This window comes from Manis javanica, chromosome 5 (assembly GCF_040802235.1).
Source record: "Manis javanica isolate MJ-LG chromosome 5, MJ_LKY, whole genome shotgun sequence".
Classification (NCBI taxonomy): Eukaryota; Metazoa; Chordata; class Mammalia; order Pholidota; family Manidae; genus Manis; species Manis javanica.
Genome location: NC_133160.1, coordinates 173942079 through 173960340, shown reverse-complemented (window position 1 = coordinate 173960340; position 18262 = coordinate 173942079). Strand labels below are relative to the sequence as shown.

The 18262-nt window shown below is 45.1% G+C and overlaps 1 protein-coding gene across 10 annotated transcripts in view; it reads left to right on the top strand.

The window, feature by feature from the left end:
• Positions 1-1679: 1679 nt before the first annotated feature.
• LOC108410090 (TBC1 domain family member 14) overlaps positions 1680-18262 on the top strand; it is a 239441-nt gene continuing 222858 nt past the window's right edge. For 2 of the 10 annotated variants that reach the window (XM_073238028.1, XM_073238027.1), the window contains exon 1: positions 1720-1879. The gene's annotated coding sequence lies outside the window, so the exon portion shown is untranslated. Of the gene's footprint in view, positions 1880-18262 lie in introns of all 10 variants that reach the window. The other 8 variants (XM_036992756.2, XM_036992738.2, XM_036992791.2 and 5 more) reach the window with 7 other exon arrangements.

Sequence of the window (18262 nt, the reverse complement as noted above, 5' to 3'; positions counted from 1 at the left end):
CTAGTTTGTGGCTTTATAAAACCTGCTCTGTGGCAAAAGGAGAAAAATACAGTAAACTGTGTGTGTGTGTGTTTGTGTGTATAAGCTATAAAGCTGCCAACTGTTTCCTTTTTTCTGAAAACATCTGAGATACATTGTTACTATTTTAATTTGTTGCTGTCAATAAATCCTTCCCCAAATTTAGGTGTAGAAGGCAGCAATGTGGGGAAAGCTGGCCAATCTTTGCAAATCCCCCCTGTTTGGGGGGAAATTTCAGTAGCCTGTGAAATCCCAGGTCTGGCGGCATCTGGGAACTGCACCCTTAGCTCCATTACCTGTCCAGTCTTTGCTCCCAGACCACCCTGATTTCCCCATACCCTCTCCTACTCTCCTTTCCCTTTTCAGGGTTTGATCTCCAGGGGGCAGATCCACCCCTGCCTGTCATTAGCCAGGCCCAGAGCAGGTACTCAAGATGTTGATTGAATACATTGTGATTCACGGCAAGATACATTCAACTGAGATGAACTTCAGAGAACAAAACTGTGATGAGGTGAGAGAGCTGTGTAAAGGACCCAGATCTCAGAGCCAGGATCGTGGGTTCAAGTCCCGCCTCCCACCAGAGGCAATGTAGTTTAAGGGAGTCAGAAGCCCTAGACCGCCCTGGCCCCCACTAGCAGCAAAGCTTAGGCGAAATCGCTTTTACTTTATGAGCCTCAGCTTCCTTGCCTGATATGGGGATAGTAATGCCTTGACCCCGGAGTTTACTGCTGAACAGAAATGTTTGCTGAAAGACACTTTGTAGGCAGACTGTAAATCAGAGTTCGTTGTCGTCCCTCCAGCACCCAGCACGTGGTGTCTGTTGCCCCTTCCCAGTGTACATTTCTGCTTTTGCCTGGAGCCTGGGAGCTGGCGAGAGAGCCCTGCTTCCCAAGCTCAGAGCAGAAAGCCTCAGCGCCTGGCGCCTAGTGGGTGTCGACTGATAAATCAATGACAATGACCCCCCTGGTCACTCCCCGCTATGGACCGGTTTCCGGTTTCCTCTTCGTCAGTAGGTAATCATCCTCTCTGGTGCCTATTAATTATTTGCTTTTTAAGGGCAGGACTCGGAATCACATTTAGGGAAGGTGGGTGGGTGTGAAGAGACTTTGATTAAAAGGTTAGTTCACATTTTAGGTTCCCACTTCCGAATGTTCCAGAATTTATTTTTGCCTACTTAATAATAAAAAGAAATCCATGTCACACTTTTTTAGCTTGTCTTCTGGGGTTTCTTTAAAAAAATAAAATTAAATTAAAGTCTTTCTTTTAAACCGCCCACTCCAGCCATCCCAGGACGCGGCGAGAAGCGGGCGCAGACAGGTGGAGCGCGCGCCCCGGAAGGCGGAGGCTGCACCGGCCGCGGGTGGGGCGGCGCTCGTCTCCCCCGCTGTCCCCCGGGGGCCGGGGCCTCCGCGAGGCCGCGCGGAGTGTCGGGGCCTCTGCGACGAGCAGCCCCCCCGCACCCTTCCTAAGGAGCGGCTCCTCTTCCGCACCCGCACACGGAGGGGGATTCCGCTTGCAGCCCTGCCAGCTCCCAGCGGCGCCCTCGCCGCTGCCGGGCTCGAACCCCCGGGGCTCCGCGCCCGCTGGAGGGGCGGGGCCGGCGGGGCGGGGCGGGGCGGGCGGCGCTGATGTAATCCGTGCATGGCGGAAGGATATGGAGCGCGCCCGGCTGGCGGGGCGCTGAGGCCAGTTGCCGGGTAACGGAGCGGAGCGGCCGATGCGCCGCCTCCCGCCCTCCGCCGAGTGGCGCCGGAGCCGCCGCCGCTTTACGTCAGGCGCAGGCCAGGCCGCCGGCGCCGCAGCCCCGGAGCCGCAGCGAGAGGAGGCGCCCGCCGGCCGCCGCCGCCCGGCCGCTCGGCAGGTACCGCGGGCGGGCCGGGGGAGGCGGGCCGGGGGAGGCGGGCAGCGAGCGGGCGGGCCGGGGGAGGCCGGCCCGCGGGCGGCAGGCCGCGGCGATGAGTCCGCACAATGGGCCGGCGGCGCCCGGCGCAGGAGCGGCTGCCCGCGGGGAGTGCCTGCGGGGCGCGGGGCCCGGGCGGGCGGGCGGTGGGCGCGCGTGGCGCCGCCCGCTCCCCTCCCCGCGCTCCCTCCCCTCCAGCATTGTCCTCTCGGGCCGGCCGGGAGCCGCCGGGGCAGGCGGGCGGGCGTGCGCGCGGCTCGGCGAAGGTTACGGCCGCCGCGGAATGACAGGCCCGCGGGCACCGAGCACCCCGCCGCCGGGCCTTTCGGGGCTCCGCCTTTCGGGGCTCGCGGCCGGCGCGCGGAGGGCACGGCCTCCCGAGCTCCCGGCAGCTCGCCTGCAGATCGCGGCAGAGCCGGTCTGACCTCTCTTTTCGCCACCTTCCAGTTTTCGCCTTCGGTGGGCAAGCTACGGAGACTTAACCTAGGGGAGAGTATGGGCGGGTAACAGGGCAGGGGGCGCGCGGTTCGTTGGCATCGGTTAGCGAAATGTGGTTCCTGCTAATAATCACCCAGGTTGGATCTTTGGAAATCTAGGTTGGGTACTTCGTCCAAGTCACTAAGAATGAGTTTTACATGTCAGGGTCTTTGCTTGTTTAGAAGGAGGAGGAGGAAGAGGAGGAAAAAAAAACGGTGGTAGAAGATTGGGGACGGGGTGGGGGCGAACAGTTTTGATAATAGGTGACGCTGTGCGTAGAACTGTACAGTCAGAGGCCCCAGGCTAAGTTTCTTCTAGGTAGTAGAAGACCCCCGCCACAACACCTTGACCATTTCGTAGACTTTGAATTTAAGCGGGGGAAAATCTACCACTCTGCGTCTTGAAGGTCAAATACTCTCTCCTCGGCTGTTTTGGATGCATCCATTCTTTAATGGGTCTCAGGGTCTTTATGCTATTTTTTTTTTTTGTGACAAAAACTATTCCCAAAAGTGAGCCATTGCAAACCTATAGGCAAGCTCCTTGCAATTATTACTTATTATATTCTAGATCTAATTGCTGTGCTTGCTAAATAATGCATTTTTAATAATTCAGAAAATAGTTTATTACTTCAGTTGGGCACAGGTACCAGTTTTTAATGTAAGTCTGTGCCGTCAGTGAAATGCCAGTTTGGCCAATGGAACATTGACTAAATGGGAGAATACTACTCTTATACATGTAATTCCATAGGAAGTGAGGTACAGATTTTTTTTTTGAAGAACCATACGTGTGTTTAACATGGCATTAACATAAGGCAAATCTGTAACTATTTTAAGGGTAAATCTGCATATTTGTTAATGAGTTGGAGTAGAAAGCATTTAGGAAAATTGCATGGATTTTTAGCACTTCTCTAATGGTATTGTAGACCATTCTTTTACTGTAGCACTTTTCAAAAGCACTAGGATCAATTTTTATTTTGCATTCTGTTCCTGGGTTTTCTCCCTGTTTTAGCAGCATTTGACTTATATCAGTTAATGGCCTCTGAGCCAGTTCTGTGTCTGTAAAGTGGGAGGAGTGGTGATACCTGTCACATTGTGACATCCTCCACAATAGGATTGTGGGGATGATCAAGTGAGGGGAGACATGAAATGATCCTGTTAACATTCAGTTCGTTTTGGCATAGGAGGTTCACGCTAGTGTGCAAAGCCACGGATTCCTTTCTTTGCTCATGCTTTGTCTTCAGATTCCCCCCACCCCTTCCCATCCCTGCTTTGCCTGGTTGCCAGTTATCTTTCCTATATACAGATCGGATCTTGTCAGTCTCTGGCTCAGAAAGCTTCCACGACTACCTGCTGTTTGGAGACTAGACTCTAGACCCACCAGCATCTCATTTTCCAGCCCCCTCACAGTCTGGCCCCCATCATCTCTGAGCTTTACCTGTCCTCCTTGTCACCTTGCACTGTCCCACGGAATAGGAGGACTATATTCTTGATTCCCTGAACATGCCAAGGTACTTGATTCCTTTGCTTAAATCCTTTCTCTGATTGCAATGCCCTGTCTCACTCCTACCCCCTCCAGTTTTTAAAAATCTACATCTAATTTTATGTCTTCTCTGGAACCCTTTGGCAGTCCTGTGAATGTGAATTATTCTTTTCTGCAGTTACAAGCCTGCATTTTTACTTTCATTATTGCTGTATCACATTGTATTGTGCATGTTTAATTCTAGCTGTAGTGACCATGTATTTTGTCCCCAACACCTTAAACATTAAAGGGTTCAATGTTTGCTAAATAGAGTCAGAGTCTGTAATCTGCGTTATGTAGTATATTATTATTACGAAGTATTTGAATGGCAGACAGCAAAGTACCAGCCACATCATTAGAAGTGGCCGTTTTATGTATCTGTATCTAAACTTTCAGGGTCCATGAGCCTGCACTGCTCATGTGAAGGCATTGCACTCTGTCTCTTGGGTAGAGGGAATCAGAGCACACATTTAAAAATCTTCCTTACCTTTGAAATAAAATTGCACTCCCAGATTACATGCTTTTTGTTGAAAATGTTTTTTGCTTTGGGGTTTTTGTGGAATTGTATTATATTCCTAAAAAGTAATTTGCTTTTGGGGAGACTATTTAAAGAACATTATTCCTGGGTTCAGAAGACTCAGGTTTTTCTCTTGACTCATCTCTCACCTCCTGGGTCATCGCGGGCAGGTTGGTTAAATCTCCTGGACTTCGGTTTCTTTCTTTTGTGGAATGAGAATAGTCTATCTGCAATTTTTGCTTTGCATTTTCAGTTAAAGTGGCTATACTCTGGAATGTGTCCTTGTTCAGATACAAAGTAATAAGGTATCTTACTTCACAGCACATTCTTTCTCCTCCTTACCCAGACTGGAAACATTTTGAGTCTTCCCTTTCTCAACCAGATTTTTACCAAGTCAGTTTCCATGTCCCTTCCACTGACCTTTTTCATAGTGGTTCCTCTGCACCTGCCCTCCGGGGCCCTTATCAGTCCTCACTAGACTGTTACTGCAGGCCTGATGGCTGGTCTCCCTCATCTCCACCTTCTCTGGCCCTCCCTGCTCTGTTACCAGGATCATCTCATATGTAAGGCAGGTCCTGTCACGCGCTGCCCCCTCCCCTGACCAAGTCCCCGTCTTCCATCACACCCATGACTATGACCTAGGTCTGTCTGTAGGCTTGCTCCTACAGAGAGTTTCACCTTGGAGGACTACCACTTGGCCCAGTTGAGAGTTAGTGTTAAAGGGTTAGGAAATCATTCCAAGACCTGTGCCATCTGGTCTCGTTGAACTTTCAGCTTCATCTTTTACTGTGTTGCTCTTGTCACTCTGTATTTCAACATTAGACCTCTGGCCACTTTCATGGTTGTTTGTCCAATTCCTTTACTTTGGAATGTCTTTTGTGTCTTTTTCTTCTATCAAAAGCCCTAATACTGAAGGCTTGGCTTAAATGCTTCTGTTTCTGTGAAAGAAGCTTCTCTTGACGTTCATTCAGCATTAGCTCATTCTTCTTCTGCTTAGTGCTTGACTGGTGGCTCCACTCAGCTGTAATTTTTCCTTTTGACTGCTTAGTTTATTCTTTGCGTGGATGTTTTCCTGGATTATAAACTCCCTGAGGGAAGAGAGGAAAATCTTACCCTTTGCTGAATCCCTCTAGTGTACAGTGTAGTCTTTACATAGACCTATGTAAAGGACCGAATTGACCGAATCAGCTCAGTCTCTTATGTCAGCAGAGGGGTGGTAGGGTTGGGATGGCTTTATATGAGAGCTTTACGAATCTGCACGACACGACGTCTCAGAACAGGGCTCGGCACATAGTAACTGCTGAGTAAGTGGCAGCTTTTAGCTCTTAGTTGGAGCAAGTGTAGAAAACACTAGAGGTTGGGCAGGTTGATGGCTTGTATGTGCTGGCTTCCAGTAACAATGTTCGAGTTACTTCTGGTCTGTGTATGTAAAGAAACATCATTTGGGCTCTCCAACTGCACCTTAGTTTTTTCACTAGTTTTGAGAAGAAACAGAAAATGAGTATTTGGTTGGAAAGGGCTTTTGCACAAGCACATTCATGATCGTGGTCCTGAATTATTCCAAAGACAGGCAAACCTATTTGTGAATCAGGTGTTTTGCATGTGGCCTAAGAGTCATTGGAAAATGGAATTTGTCATATTTTATTATGTTATTTTTTAGTAAAGTAGATGTTTTCATTTTTAATATTTTATCTTGTAATTATTCATTAAGCAATAGAATCTCTCTATTTAGCATCTGAAATGACTGTTGAAATTCTGGTTTTGACACCATCTCCAAAGCCTTTTCCTGTCCTGGGCTTTCTGCACAGCCCTCTGTCTCTTCCTTTGTTTTGTCAGCAGGGCCTACCTGCTGGCTGAATAGAAAGAGGCTAGGTGAGGAAAGCCAGCTATAATTTTGAAACTTCTAATTAAATACTTAGTTACTAATTTTAAGTTGAAGTGCATTGCTGATTGACAAGTTGTATCCAGAAACTTTAAAAAGTGATATCTGTTCTAACATAATACGGAATTCCCTACTCGCAGCAGTATAAGACTATGTATTGTTGGCTATTTAACTTACATTGACCTACTTATGATTGTGAGCTGTTTAAAAAAATAAGTCTTCGGAAATTTCTATGTAACTAATAACTCTCTCTTAAAATCTGCCCCCAAAGAATTGGGAGTGATAGGGCTTTACTTACTAGTGGATGAACTTTATTAGAAATCAGGGCAATAGGACAGTCAGAGGGTTAATAAATGCAACAGTGGTGGAGAGTGTGTTGCTTTGTGTGTGTGTGTGTGCGTGTATTTCCAGCAAGAGTGATGGAGGGATGTGAGTCCTGTGAATACAGCCAGTATGTGCGTGCACGGTTCTTGGGTGATCTGAAGCCACTTAGGCTTTGTGTGTCTGTAGTCTTCCTGGTGCCTGGCCCAGGGGAGTGGTCGGTCACTCAGTACATGCTGAAATGAAATGAGAATCAGTCATCTATGGAGGAAAGAATACACGGAGATAAATAAGTGTACAGAAATGTGCCTCAGTGCATTTTCAAACTTCTTTGGTTATATGGCTGTTACCTCAGCAACTCACAGAGGTAGAAAGTGGGAGGGTTTTTTTTCCCCCTCTCAGCCAGCAGTTTGTTTCTAGCTCAGTTATGTTTTCCAAAGTACCTTTGGAATCTTAATAGCCAGTACATAACTATTTCGAAATTGTTTGCCCAGGTGGGGATTTATTGAAGCCCATTATTTTTTTTCTTCAGTTATGAGCCTTTCTTAGGTGTCTGATTTAACATTTTGCTCCCTGTTATCATCTTCTCTGAATAGTTTAATGGAAAGAAAGTTGTAGTTGAATAGACACTGTTTTGTACCCTTCTTTTGGTGGTGGTTAACTTGACACTACATTTTTTATGATTGCCACAGTAGAAAATTGAGGGCTGACTGTATTTCTGTTTATTTTTTGCTAGTATTATCAAAGGAGTTTCTTCTTTTTTTAAATATAAGTAACCGTTATAAAGTCTTTATTTTTTTGAAAGTACATGTTAAAAAATCTTAAAAAAGCAGCAAGTTACAAGGTGAGGAACAAGTCACCTCCTCCACTCCCCTTTCCTATCCCGTACTCACCTTGAAAAGCCTTGATAAGTTCCTTGGATGTCACAGAAAAGAAATTAGGACTATCCTTCTAAAGCAATGGCATCACCGTAGAGCGTGTTCTGTGTTTACATAGACCCTGAGCCTTGTGCTTTGGAGTGGCTTCCGTGTCAGCGCATGTAGAGCAACTTAGTACACAGATGTGCTTCACTGTGGGTTTTTCATGTGCTTAGTATTCTGTTGTATGAATGTGCCAGACTTTATTTAGCTGGTTGGTGGGCTGGGCTTCCATGTTGTCTCTGTAACACAGTACTGCAGTGAACATTCTCCTGCATACGTCTTGGTGAACTTGCATGGGTTCCCTTACTCTACACAGCTTAAAAAAAACCTACTGACCAACATGTTTCTAACTTCTCTGACTTAGCACTGATCATGTCAAAATTTGTCTTGGTGGCTGTATCAGTTTTAGTAATTTTAAACTTTAGGCTGTATATTTTCTTCTCAGAGGTAGTCCTGTTTTGCTGTTAAGGAAGACAGATTCTTTGTATCACACATCAAATTCTAAGTTAATAAAAACTATAAAGGCTCATGGTTGGCTTCGGGAACCAGCAACCTTCCCAGCCACACAGGCCCCTCACTTTGTTCACTGCTCTGCCATCACAGTCTTTATCTTCTTAATAATCTTGAACAAGAGGGCTTATATTTTCACTTTGCACTGGACCCTGCGAATTATGTAGTCAGCCCTGTAAAGACTGTTTAAAAGAAGCATACAAAGTAAAAATTTCTCATCCTCACGCCTCCTAATTCTCCTCCCTGTGACTGACAGTTTATCCACTTGGAAACTTTTTTTACAAGGCAGGTTATTTTGTTTTCTCTTTAATTATTCTATTTTGAAAATAGTATATCAAACTAGAAATTTATTTTTTACAGATATTTTGCTTAATTAATGAATTTCAAATAAAATTAATACCTTGAATTTTGAATTAGGTTTATAAATCAATAATATTTAATATATGAATATTCTTTTTTTTTTGCCTGTTCCCTGAGTTTTTAAAAATTTTATTTTGGTATCATTAATATACAATCACATGAGTAACATTGTGGTTACTAGATTCCCCCATTATCAAGTACCCACTACATACCCCATAACAGTCACTGTCCATCAGCGTAGTAAGATGCTATAGAGGCACTACTTCTCTTCTCTGTGCTATACTGCCTGCCCCATGCCCCCACCCACTACATTATGTGTGCGAATCATAATGCCCCTTATTCCCCTTCTCCCTCCCTTCCCACCCATCCTCCCCAGTCCCTTTCCCTTTGGTAACCGTTAGTCCATTCTTGGGTTCTGTGAGCTGCTGCTGTTTCATTCCTTCAGCTTTTGCTTTGTTCTTATGCTCCACAGATGAGTGAAATCATTTGGTACTTGTCTTTCTCTGCCTGGCTTATTTCACTGAGCATCATGCCCTCTAGCTCCATCCATGTTGTTGCAAATGGTAGGGTTTGTTTTCTTTTAATGGTTGAATAATATTCCATTGTATATATGTACCACCTCTTCTTTATCCATTCATCTATTGATGGACACTTAGGTTGCTTCCATTTCTTGGCTATTGTAAATAGTGCTGCGATAAACATAGGGGTGCATATGTCTTTTCAAACTGGGCTCCTGCATTCTTAGGGTAAATTCCTAGGAGTGGAATTCCTGGGTCAAATGGTATTTCTATTTTTAGTTTTTTGAGGAACCTCCATACCGCTTTCCACAATGGTTGAACTAATTCACATTCCCACCAGCAGTGTAGGAGGGTTCCCCTTTCTCCACATCCTCGCCAACATTTGTTGTTGTTTGTCTTTTGGATGGTGACCATCCTAACTGGTGTGAGGTGGTATCTCATGTGGTTTTAATTTGCATTTCTCTGATGATTAGTGATGTGGAGCATCTTTTCATGTGTCTATTGGCCATCTGAATTTCTTCTTTGGAGAAGTGTCTGTTCAGATCCTCTGCCCATTTTTTAATTGGATTATTTGCTTTGTGTGTGTTGAGGTGCGTGAGCTCTTTATATATTGTGGATGTCAACCCTTTAACAGATATGTCATTTATGAATATATTCTCCCATACTGTAGGATGCCTTTTTGTTCTACTGATGGTGTCCTTTGCTGAACAGAAGCTTTTCAGTTTAATATTGTCCCACTTGTTCATTTTTGCTTTTGTTTCCCTTGCCCAGGGAGATGTGTTCATGAAGAAGTTGCTCATGTTTATATTCAAGAGAGTTTTGCCTATGTTTTCTTCTAAGAGTTTCATGACTTACATTCAGGTCTTTGATTCATTTTGAGTTTACTTTTGTGTATGAAGTTAGACAGTAATTCAGTTTCATTCTTTTATATGTAGCTGTCCAGTTTTGCCAGCACCCGCTGTTGAAGAGGCTGTCATTTTCCCATTGTATGTCCATGGCTCCTTTATCATATATTAATTGACCATATATGCTTGGTTTAATATCTGGACTGTCTATCCTGTTCCACTGGTCTGTGGGTCTGTTCTTGGACCAGTACCAAATTGTCTTGATTACTGTGGCTTTGTAGTAGAGCTTGAAGTCGGGAAGCGAGATCCCCCCTGCTTTATCCTTCATTCTCAGGATTGCTTTGGCTATTCGGAATCTTTTGTGGTTCCATATGAATTTTAGAACTATTTGTTCCAGTTAGTTGAAGAATGCTGTCGGTATTTTGATAGGGATTGCATTGAATCTGTAGATTGCTTTAGACAGGATGGCCATTTTGACAATATTAATTCTTTGTACCCAAGAGTGTGGGATAAATTTCCATTTATTAGTGTCCTCTTTAATTTCTTTTAAAAGTATCTTGTAGAAATGCAAATTAAAACCACAATGAGATCACCTCACACCAGTAAGGATCACCACCATCCAAAAGGCAAACAACAACAAACGTTGGAGAGTATGTGGAGAAAAGGGAACCCTCCTACACTGCTGGTGGGAATGTGAATTAGTTCAACCATTGTGGAAAGCGGTATGGAGGTTCCTCAAAAAACTAAAAATAGAAATACCATTTGACCCAGGAATTCCACTCCTAGGAATTTATCCTAAGAATTCAGGAGCCCAGTTTGAAAAAGACATATGCACCCCTATGTTTATCGCAGCACTATTTACAATAGCCAAGAAACGGAAGCAACCTAAGTGTCCATCAGTAGATGAATGGATAAAGAAGAGATGGTACATATACACAATGAAATATTATTCAGCCATAAGAAGAAAACAAATCCTACCATTTCCAACAACATGGATGGAGCTACAGGGTATTATGCTCAGTGAAATAAGCCAGGCGGAGAAAGACAAGTATCAAATGATTTCACACATCTATGGAGTATAAGAACAAAGAAAAACTGAAGGAACAGAACAGCAGCAGACTCACAGAACCCAAGAATGGACTAACAGTTACCAAAGGGAAAGGGACTGGGGAGGATGGGTGGGAAGGGAGGGAGAAGGGGGAAAAGGTGCATCATGATTAGCACAAATAATGTAGTGGGGGGCACGGGGAAGGCTCTATAGCAGAGATATGACAAGTAGTGATTCTGTAGCATCTTACTACGCTGATGGACAGTAACTATATACCAAAAAAAACAGAGTGTCCTGTAGTTCTCAGGGTAGAGGTCTTTCACTTACTTGGTTAGGTTTATTCCTAGGTATTTCATTCTTTTTGATGCAATTATGAATGTAATTGTTTTCCTGATTTCTCTTTCTGCTAGTTTATCATTAGTGTATAGGATTTGTATCCTCACATGGAGACTTTTTAGAATGCATGTCCAAGTGCATACATGGCATGCTTGAGTCTCTTTTACAAATGTGAAATTGAAATCTTCATAGTGTGTGATTTCTTCAAAAATCTCATTATCTAGAATGCTGCAAACTTCAAATTTTTAAAAAGGGCCTCAAAACACCTTATCCATAGAAAGTTGGTACTGAACTGCAGTTTTAGATTTTGTAATTTTTTTAAAAGTGTGCTTTATTTGAAGCTTTAGGGAAACAGCTTAAGTTTCAGAGTGTTAAGATTACCTCTGATGAGCTTTCACTTTAAAAAATCTAGCAAAATAAATCTTAAGTCTATCATAGGCAAGTCAGGAATGAAAATGAAGTTTATTCATCAGTTAGGCCGAATCGAACAAGGGATTCACTGGTGGGTATATTATTTGGGGCTTTATTTAGTTAAAAAGTGGTTAGAAATCTTGGGGGAAGGTAAAGGTAAAGGATTCTTAGAAGTAGCTACAGAAAATGGGGAGGAGAATGAGCTCACGCTTGTTAGCAGTCCTATCGTCAGGCCCTATGTTAGGACCGCAGGTGAGTGCTTTCATTTAACCCTCCTAACAATCATTTTACAGTGTTCAAGAAACTTCCATAACATTACAAATAACATATGGCAGAGCAAGAACCCAAATTGCTATCCTTCAACTTAACCATTCATGTGCTTTCTGCTGCTATGCTCTTGCCAGAGATTGATTTATTCCCATGGTGCTTGCTGACTGCCAACACTGTCCCAGGCACAGGCTATAAGAGGAGGAGACCTACGGGAGACTCATTGGGGAGCTGCCTGGGGAGGGAAAGACGGAGGGGGCAGCAGTGGGTAGGAAGAGCCTTGAACTTCCACGCAGGTGTGACACTGTGCAAGGGAAGAGGGTCTGGGAGAAGCCTCAGGCCCACGCAGTTCTGAGAACGTCTTGGGCAGGCTGCTAGGGGTCTGCATCAGACAGGGAGGCATGGGTGTAGTACCCCTTCCTGGTCAGCACTGCTGGGGGCCACCTGAGGGTCTCGTGGAGTGATGTCCTTGCTGTGGTGTCTGAGTGTGCAGCATGTAGAGGCTGTGGGTTAGCTCAGGGTCCCACAGCAGGTTCGCTTGAAGGGCCATCTGAGCATTGCATCCCCATGGCCAGCACACACAGCAAGGATGGGGAAAGACTGACAATAACAGCAAGTGGATACATATGTTGAGTGAAAATGGCATGCTAAGAGGAAAAATAAAGCAGGAGATGGGGATGTTGTGTTGTATAGGGCAGGTGGGGGTGGGACTCTGGTAAGAGGACACTTGAGCTGAGACCTGAAGGAAATAGGGAGAAAGGTGTGGGATATCTGAGGGGCAGGGCCTATTCAGGGCAGGAAGAACACAGGAAAGCCCTTGGTTCTGGGTGCATAATGACGGTAGGACTAAGGGTTTGCTGCTGGATTGGGTATGGGATGTGAGAGAAGGAGTCAGAGGTGGGATGCCAGAGTTTTGGCTTGAGCAATGGAAGTGTGGAGTTGCCCTTCACTGACAGTGGGAAAGTCACGTTAAGGATTGTGGTGGTGAGAATTGAGTGTGCTTTTTTTGTTTTTGTTTTTTAGATATTATAGTTGAGATGCCATTTAGGTACCTGACTGTCTAGTAGTGTGATGGCTGTAGAATTCTGGGATTCATGAGGGCGAAGCAGAGATAAAGTTTGGAGTAATCACTACGTAGATGGCACACATGGGACTGGAGATCAGCTCTGACTGTGCTGTTCAGTAATGTAGCCAGGAGCCGCATGTGGCTTTTGAGCAATCGAAATATAGCCAGTTTGATGTATTAAGTACACACCAACTTTCAAAGACTTATGGGAGAAAAGAATGTAAAATATCTCATTAACAATAATAATCTTTTACTGTAATCATGTTTGGAGTGATAATATTTTTGAACCTATTGGATTAAATGAAGCATTTTATTAAAATTCACCTGCTTATCTTTTTAATATGGCTACTAGAAAATTTTACATTACATATGTGTGAGCAACATTTTGCTCTTGGGCCACAGTGATGGGGAAAGTGAATGCAGGCAAAGAAGTCCAGGGACTGAGCCTGCAGGGCTAGGGGAGGAGGGGCCAGCAGGGAGCCAGGGCGGGGGTGGAATGGGGCGGCAGTAGTAGTTGTGGTCTTTGGGCAAGCGAGCTTCTCTAGAGGCTCTGCAGAACTTGAGGGAAAGAAGAGTTTGGAGAGCAGCTAGCCCGACCTCAGTGTGGCAGTGCGCTTGGTGCTTCAGAAGTGGACACATCTCGGAGATGGTCTGTAGGGGTGCCATCTTTCCTTGTGCTGTTTTTTTTAAGTGTGTCTCATCAGGAAAAGAAGGCAACCTGTTCAGTGAGAGCTAAATAAATATAAGGGAGCCTCTCCGTGGAAGCAACCGCAGCATAGGAAGAAAGCACACATTTAGAAGATTGGATGAAGTTCACGCAGGCAGATGACTTGAGTGACCTTCCAAGTCTCCGTCTCAGGGCTTTTTTTCATCCTGCAGCCTTCGCTTTATAAAACTGCATAAGAGAATTTTACCTTCCTTTTTCCAATTCTGAGCTCCATAGGGTACCTTTTCAGTTCAGTTAGGCTCTGTTGGTGGACTTAGCTTCCCCCAGGGGAGGGCTTTTTCACTATCCATTATCTAAACTTGTAATTTGGCTTTTTGGGTTACATATTGGTCGTTTGTGTACTATAGTGGGCAGGATTTGGCAATGTGGTTAGCCTCTGTCCTGATCATCTCACAGAGACCCAGAGCCGAGGACCCTCCTCCTGCCTTCATGGCCGCCTTATTTCTGAGTTGGTGGCTGAGATACTGTCAGTACAGTATCAGGCAAGTATTTCTTCCTTTAGATGTTACACTTTATTCCCTGCCTTTCACTCTCCTGTTGCAAAAAAAACGTACTTGCACATGTAATAACAGTGTTTATAACAGTGTTTTCCCTAGCCATGCAATAGAAACTGTCATGGAAACTGAAACTCTTCTGAGTGGACCCTCCTTGGGCCCTGCCAAGACAGGCAGAAGAGCTCCTTGGGAGGATTGGGTAGCAAGCACCCTGCAGCCTGCCATTGACCAAGACCAGAGCTGGTCTTGCTTTTTCTCTGGCTCAGGGTTCAGATCTGTCAGCTTCTCAAATGCCTCTGGGCCTGTGGGGACAGTGAACACTAATGACCAAACCAAAAACTTTGCCTAAGAAGGATATGCTAAATGAAAAGTAAAAAGGCTTTGCTTTGATCCTTCGAAACTGTGTGACGGAAAGGCTGCAAGGTAGGTGAGGGGTGGATGGTATGATGGGAACGGCACCAGCTTCAGAGCCAGACCCATAGATGCCTGGTCTTGATTCACTGTGGGACTGTGCATGCATGTTTACATTTTTGAATCCATAAAATGAGGAGGTTTGGCTTAGCTCAGTGTTTTTTCATGCCATGCAGAGTTGGTCCTCAAATACCAAATGAACGAATGAATAAAAGAACTATAGAGAACCTAGACACTTAAGGCAGGGGCTGGGGGAGTTCGGACTTCGGGAGGTTCCTCCGCACCTCACCTGTGTCGCTTCAGTTTGTTTCAGGTATAGGATTGGGTTCTACCAATTTGAGAAATGTTTGAACAGCACTGGATTAGATGATCCCTCACTGAGCATAAAGACGGCACTCTCCTGTTGCCGGCACCATCTAGTTTCTTTCTCGCTGTCACATCCCTGTATACTTTTTACTGAGATAAAAGTTGCCGGACAGTAAATGCAGTTTCAGTGAGACATAGGCTAGGACATGCTGCAAAGGCGCTTTATGAGTGTCCTGTGACTGCTGTAACAAAGTGTCACAAGCTGGGTGGCTTAGAACAACAGAAACGTATTCTATCACAGTTCTGTAGGCCAGCTCAACTGCAGATGTTGGAGGCATGATTCCTTATGGTGGTTCTGTGGAAGGACCTGTCTTGTACCTGTTTCCTGGCTTCTGGTGGTTACCGGTCATCTTTGGCATTCCTTGTCGGTACATCAGCCCAATCTCTGCCTCTGCCTTCGTGCAGCATTCTCCTCTGTGTGTCTCTGTCCAGATTTCCCTCATCTACATGGACATCAGCCATTGGCTTACAGTCTGGACAGAGGGGCATTGGAAACGGATAGTGGAAAAGGAGTGAGCTACCATTGAAGTGACCACAGTGCCCAGGACTCTGAGTAGCACATCTGTGTTCTTAAACGAGAAGACGGAGCTTCCACAGGGTGGAAACATGGAATCTGGTTTTCTGTGTAGTAAACAATGCTGTGGGACATTGAGGATTATCATTTTATGCTTGTGCTAAAATCACATTCTCTTAGATTAAAACAACTAGAGAATATGCTACCATTGCTCCCCAGATTAAGCTGCTTTGTGTCCCCAACTCTGTTCTGCACATAGTAAACACACACTAAATGGTGGTTGAATCTGTTGGAGCAGTCATTTCCTTTATGAGTATCTCAAGTTGGGTTCTTTGAAAGGAGGGCTCCCTGGAAAGCAGCTGCAGACAGTTGAGCATGCAGAATGTTGATTATGGAGTACCCATGGGTCCACACCTGTAAAGGGTCAGAGCAGTTGGCCTCCTTGCAGGCCCAGCCACAGCCTTGGCCAACCCCGAGGGGAGCTGTGAAGCTAGAGTAGTTCCTTCACAGTTGCCACAGGTTGGACCAGCCAGCCAGACATGTGTGCGCTCAGCAGTCAGTCGGTGGATGTGGAGCACTCCTGGGAAAGGGTAGGATGTTGGCTGGGGCTGCTCTCTGCAGCTGAGGCAGCCCTTTACAGGCTGATGGAGCACCCCACACAGCTGGCAGGACATCCTTTAGTTGGGGCACATCACCGTGTCTGCCACAGTTGGACAGTACTTTTCTTAGGAATTTTTTTGACTGATTTGATTGGTCGGCCTTCTGGAAAAATAGGGCAAGTGTCTCTGTGACTCTCCCCAGCCTCCACTTCTACATGTGCAGGTGTGTGTGTGTGTGTGTGTGTGTGTGTGTGTGTGTGTGTGTGTGTGTGTGTGTGTGTGTGTGTGTGTGTGTGTGTGTGTGTGTGTGTGTACAGAGTTAGAGTGACTCTCAGCTTTACTTTCTCAGATTAAACATGGTGTCCTTAAGCTTATGTTACTTCATGTGGTATCTGTGCCAACCTGCTATTTTCTTGGTGTGGTTGAGACTTGGTTTTCTGCAGCCATTTGCATGTTTTCATATATTTATTTGTGGCATTAAGGTCCTTGGAGCAATAGCTCATTCTCAGAATTTTGGAACCTGTTTCATGTGAAATTTAAATTCTTGGTTCATTTAATTTTATCTTTTTCCCCTGTTGAATTTGTTCTGCTTTGATGAGCTGCAAGACTTCTTAAGGAATCCATGGTCAAATTTTACTGCTTTAGGGCAGAAGGTAACTCCTGGGAAGCCAAGTCAGATGCTGACCATTGCTGCTAGTCGTCCCCTTTGGGTCCAGAAGTTCCTTTGGGTGGTTGTGAGTTGTCATCAGATTGTCGTGGCAAAGAGCCTGACTCTGGAAAGCTCAAACTGCTTTCAGATCCCAGCTCTTCCTCTTTCTTGCTGTTTGGAGAAATTAATTTTCTATTACCAATTTATTTCATCCTCTGTAAAAAGGGAATAATTATAGTATCTACCTGTCTTGCTGATGGGTTTCAGCCCTGGACAAGTTCACTGTGGATTTACTGTGACCAAAGAAATGACAGTAGAACATTCTTGGGGTGAAAGGAATATACCCAACTTTATTTCCACAGTGGCAGGTCAATCACGAATCCTGTTCACTCAGAGCGAGTCTGCAGGCAGCAAGCCGGTCTCTGCCTCTGGGCCTCTCTACTGTCACAGTCATCTCAGTCTCTGTCCTCGGTACTGCCACCACCCCAGCCTCTGCTCTCCTGCAGCCTTGAAGCCATACCACCTTGTCACCAGAGCACTGGGCAGAGCTCTTTTTATAGAGTCAATAACGATGTATCGCCCACACGTGTGTAGTGAGCTAGCTGACCAGGGCCAGGTGAGAATCCTGGCCACAGGAACCTTCACTTTATCCACACTACCTCTTGGGTTGTTAGAATGAAATGAAAATGAAGATGGGGAATATTTAGGTAGCAAGGATTCAGTAAACACAGCTGCTTCTACTTTTGCAGGAAGAAAACCACACTTAATAAGTAAGTTTCTTTGTTCATTAATTCTAGATAAAGGTGACTGAGTTATATCTATGATCTTGGCAAACTTCATGTAGAAGGAAATGTTCTTAACCAGTAAAGAATGTCTATAGAAGACCTACAAAGAACACCAGTCTTCAGTGAGGAAGTATGAAAACAATCAGGTACAGACAGAAGATGCCCTCTGATCTACTTGTCTTCAGTGTCCTGCTGAGGGCCAGCTACTGCACCACGAGGGCGACATTGACGGGCCTATGGATGGGGACACTAGAAACCAAAACTCTTGTCATGGGGCTGATGATGATTCTGTAGAAAACCTAAGGGAATCTGTAACCTAGTATTGGGGAATGAATCCAACAGTATCTAGTAATAAATCTGTGTATTGAAAATTAAACTAATTTGAAACACATAAAAGGAGACCTAAATAAATGAAGAAAGAGCCCTTGTTCATAAATTGGGAGATGCACCACCATAAACCAGTCAGTTCTCAATTGATCTGTATATTTAATGCTTCCCACTCAAAATCCCAGAGGGGTTTCTCATAGACTGTGATGGCCAGTTCTGAAATTCTAGGGCCAGAGGGCCAAAGCAGGGAAAACAGTCCTGAAGAAGAGCCCGGAGACTGCTTGTGAAGGCCTAGTGATGGACAGCGCTGTGCTGGCGTGGGGATGTACACACGGGAGCCCTGTGAAGCGGGGAGAGGGGGCGTGGTGTCACGGATGGGTGGGTGCCCATGTGTTAGTGACCTGGGACAATTGGTTCTCCAAGTAGAAGAACGTGAGATTAGATGCGCTCTTCACTATTCTAGATACAGGTGACTT